The sequence below is a fragment of the Salmo trutta genome, chromosome 12 (genome assembly GCF_901001165.1).
Source record: "Salmo trutta chromosome 12, fSalTru1.1, whole genome shotgun sequence".
Lineage (NCBI taxonomy): Eukaryota > Metazoa > Chordata > Actinopteri > Salmoniformes > Salmonidae > Salmo > Salmo trutta.
In genome coordinates, this window is record NC_042968.1 from 33,050,635 (window position 1) to 33,055,397 (window position 4,763).

Sequence of the window (4,763 nt, forward strand, 5' to 3'; positions counted from 1 at the left end):
GAATAGTGGACCTGTCACGCTCTGACCTAGGAGAGCTGTTTTTTTCTCTGTTTAGTTAGGTCAGGGTGTGATAGGGGGTGGGCATTCTATGTGTTTTGGTTCTATGTTTTGGCCGGGTGTGGTTTCCAATCAGAGGCAGCTGTCTATTGTTGTCTCTGATTGGAAGCCATACTTAGGTAGCCTTTTTCCCACTTGGTTTTCGTGGGTAGTTGTTTTCTGTTTCGTTTGTGTAACCTGACAGAACTGTTGGCTGTCGTTTTGTTTATTTGTCTAAGTGTTAGATTTCATTAAAATACAATATGAGCACTCAACACGCTGCGCCTTGGACCCCTCTATACGACGCCCGCTACAGGACTAAAGGAGAGCATATATTATAGAGGAGGACCAACAGGAATAAAATGTGAATATACTGACAGTAAAAGTAACATTTCTGGTGTTTTATGAAGTCTCCTGCAATACACTGGGCCAAACATCTGCCTCCCTCCATACATTTTAGCCATATGATATGTACTACACATATTTACAATTCTATCCAAGGACCAACTGTCAAAACAGCAGTGGCTTAACCATAAATCTGTAACCATAAATCTTAATTTCAAAAATGTAACACAACCTACTATGTTATACTGTATATAATAACAGAGACTCTGGAACCAAATCAGAAAATAGCAAGAATTTATAAAAATTACCTTCAATAAAACGTTTAAATAAACATTTGATCACATCTATGTTAAAATGTTAATATTTGATCTTAAGAAATGTGAAAACGTTCATTGAGTCATGAATTAATTATTTGTACAGTATACATCAAAATGTTTTACAGCTACAAATCTATTAGAAGATCAAGGAGGGTGAGATATTACCAGGGGTGAGATACAATAGTACATACAGTAAGTAGTTGAACACCTCTTAACTGACATTCTACAAAGGCTACTGACTGAGATACTGAGGAAAGTGAGGATTGTCTAGTAGTCTAGGAATGTATTTGGGAGATCATACAAAATATTGCAGTGACATTTTATTTGGTTAGTCCATCTGTAGATGCTCTACTACAGACTATTAGTGACATTTCAACTAATGAGCTACTAACCCTAACCTTAAAGCGTCAATCAGCAGTAGAAACAATAACAAAGCGGTTTCCCGCCCCTGGTTCGGTAAAAATATGAAGGATATCGGGCTGGAGAAATGTAACCATTCAAATTCATAGACAGAGCTACGTATGCAAGGACTGACCATCCATGATATCAACATTATAGTTTTAACCATGTTTTGAGGCTATATAGTGTTTGTTTACATTTGTTGTTTACAAACATTGAATAAAGAAAGCTTATATTTTGGGTTCAGACAGTTGAACAAAGCTCATTAAGTATTTATATCTGGACTATCCAAATAGTGTGACGAATATTGCTTAAAACTCTGTCCTGAAACAGGTCCCTGGAATAATATGGTGAAAAATCTGAATGTAAATAATAAAAAATGTATTAGCCTTTTTTTTTATTTAATATTTAAAACATACAATTATTATATATTTTTTACCTTTATTTAACTAGTCAAGTCAGTTAAGAACAAATTCTTATTTACAATGACGGCCTACCCTGGCCAAACCCAGACGACGCTGAGCCAATTGTGCGCCATACTTGCAGTGAAGCCGCTCAACAACTACATCACATTAGTCATCTAACAGACTCCCATCCAGAGCAACACACAGAAGCAACCAGGGTCAACGCCCTGCTCAAGGGCACGTTGACAGATCTCCCACAAGGTCAAAAACGGGGAGCCGAACCAGCGATCCATCAGCCACCGGCCCAAGCTCCCAACCGCCAGGCCACCAGCCCTCCAAGATCTCCCCCACAGTTCCTCAAGAGCTGCCCCTCAACCATCCGAGACCCCCAGAGAAAAATGTTAATAAAACAATAAAGCCCCCCCATGCACCAACAACCAACAAAATGAACAAAAGAGAAAAAAGAGAAAGAAAACAATGCAAAAAACAAAAGACATCAATGACAACAAAAATCATAACAGCAAGGCCAACTGAATATGTTTAAGTGCATGTATGGCACTATTTACATGTGTGTCCCCAAGTACATTATGTCTACGTGTGCATTTGAATAAGAGTGTGTGTATATGCATGTGTACAAACACCTGCACGGCGTCAGCCTCAGACAAACCAGCATTAGCTGTAATGACAGCTGTAGTGTCATTCAGACTTACTTTTTGTTATGTTTTATTTTGAATTTATATATTTTTACTTTTATCTTTGACCATCATTCTACCAGCAACTCCACTCCCACTTGTCTCCAATTCCACATTACAACCCTCAGCTTCCATCAGACCAGCCCACCTATTTCTGCTGTCCACCCTCTTCAGATTTCTACGCACCATATATCTTTCAACTATGCTGTGATTTTTAATATAAAATTTCTATCTAATCGAATCCACAGATTGCGAGTTGAAGATAAATACTTTTACTAAGAGTATTAGTAATTGACTGACCCGGTCTCTCCTGATCTCCCAACAGTACCATTTCTAGGGTCAATTTTAGATCATGCATTTTCAGCCATTCCTGAACCTGAGACCAGAAACAGGCTACCTGAGGGCAATACCAAAATAAATGGTCTATTGATTCTGTATCCTTACAATCTCTGCAGAATCTGCAGGGCTTCGATGATTGTATGCCCCAAATATTCAACATTTTGTTGGTGGCAAGAATGATATATAATATTTGTAGCTGAAAAGCACAAAGTCTTGAATCATTTTATATATCAACTCATACAACCTGTACCATGGAATCGGTACATCAAAAATCTTTTCCCAACTATTTTGCAATCTGTGTGGCACAGCTGTCAACATCCTGGTCCTCAAATGAAACTGGTATACTTTCCTATTTATATTACTGCGCCAGGTTTGATCCTTTATATTGGGCAGACAGACCAGTTCACTACCTCCTCCCGCTGCCACCTGCCTCCTCCATTTTTGGGGTAATGCTGTAATCAATTGGTTGTAATCTTGGATTGAGCAGACCTTCTGTCACGGTTGTCGTCTGGAATGGAGGACCAAAACGCAGCAGGAATGTGGATTCTCATCTTGATATTTATTTGAAATCAAAGTGAACAACAAAACAGTCTTGTAAGGCTCACACAGGCAAAACAATCTCCCACAAACACTAAACCAAACAATTACCCATATATAGGACTCTCAATCAGAGGCAACGCGAAACACCTGCCTCCAATTGAGAGTCCAGCACCCAAACCTAAACATAGAAAACCTAAACTAGACAACATGCAGAAATACAACCTAGAACAACTAACCTAGAACATACACCCAAAACCCAGGAACACATAAATCAAACACCCCTCTCTAACACACACAAAACCCCCACCATACAAAACAAACATCCCTCTGCCACGTCCTGACCAAAATACTAAACAACTACTCCCTCTGCTGGTCAGGACGTGACACCTTCCCGTACAATTCTGATAACTCCCTGAAAGACATATCTCTACCATTCCAATTTACAATATCATTTAAAAACAAAATACCCTTTTCAAACATCTTTCCCATAAATACAGGTATTTTTATCAACCAGCACATTTCAGTTCAGCCATAATATCTGTTGCAATATTTGTTCTATTTTTTCAGGGCGATGAAATTGAAACTGTAGCCAGCTCTGCAATGCTTGTTTGTAAAAGAGAGATACTTAGAAAAAAGTGTCATTTTCAATTAATCAAAAATGAGACATGGCAATCTGCACAAAGGCAAAAAAGCAATTTCTTAACAATGGATGAGCTTTTCTTAGTAATCTACTTGAGAACCATTTAGGGTTCAAGTAAAACATTTGAATAAGTGAAGCTTTTAGAGAGGTTAAGTTATTTTATATTTAATCATCTCAACCCACCCAATTCATATTCATTATATAGATAGGCACGCTTTATCTTGTCTGGTTTAGCGTCCCAGATAGTGAAATATTTTTTGCTCATATGATTTGAAAAACGAATCATCAGGAGTAGGCAGCGAAATAAGTGAGTAAACAGATATGACTAAGGAGTTAATCAATGCAATTTTTCTGTTGAAATTCATTGTGGAAGCTCATTTATATATTTTGTGATATGAATACCAAGTACGTCTACTTCACTGTCAGCCCATTTTATAGGTAAACATAATATTGTACACATAATTAGGTTTTAGTCCAGAGAGTCCAGAAAGGTTATCTAGATCTTCAATGAGACATTGCAGGGAACTAGCTTGCAGACATAATATCAAACTTGAGTGATCGGCATACATGGACACCTTTATTTTTAAACCTTGGATTTCTAATCCTCTTATGTTGTTATTTGATCTGATTTTAATAGCTAGCATTTCGATGGCCATAACTAATATATATGGTGACAGCGGACACCCTTGTTTAACTCCTCTTGACAATTCAAAATTCTCTGAGAAGTAGACACTATTTACTATTTTACACCTGGGGTTGCTATACATTACTATAATCCATTTTATAAGAGAATCACCGAAAATGAAACAATGCAGGCATTTATAAATAAAATCCAGTCTTAATTTATCAAAGGCCTTTTCAAAATCTGCTATAAATACCAGGCCTGACTTCTGAGATGTTTCATGATGTTCTATTATTTCGTATATTATCTCCAATGTATCGTCCATGTAAAAAACCTGTCTGATCAGGATGAACAATACCTGATAAAACCTATTTAATTCTCAGTGCTATGCATTTTGCTAGTATTTTTGCATCACAACATTGAAGTGTA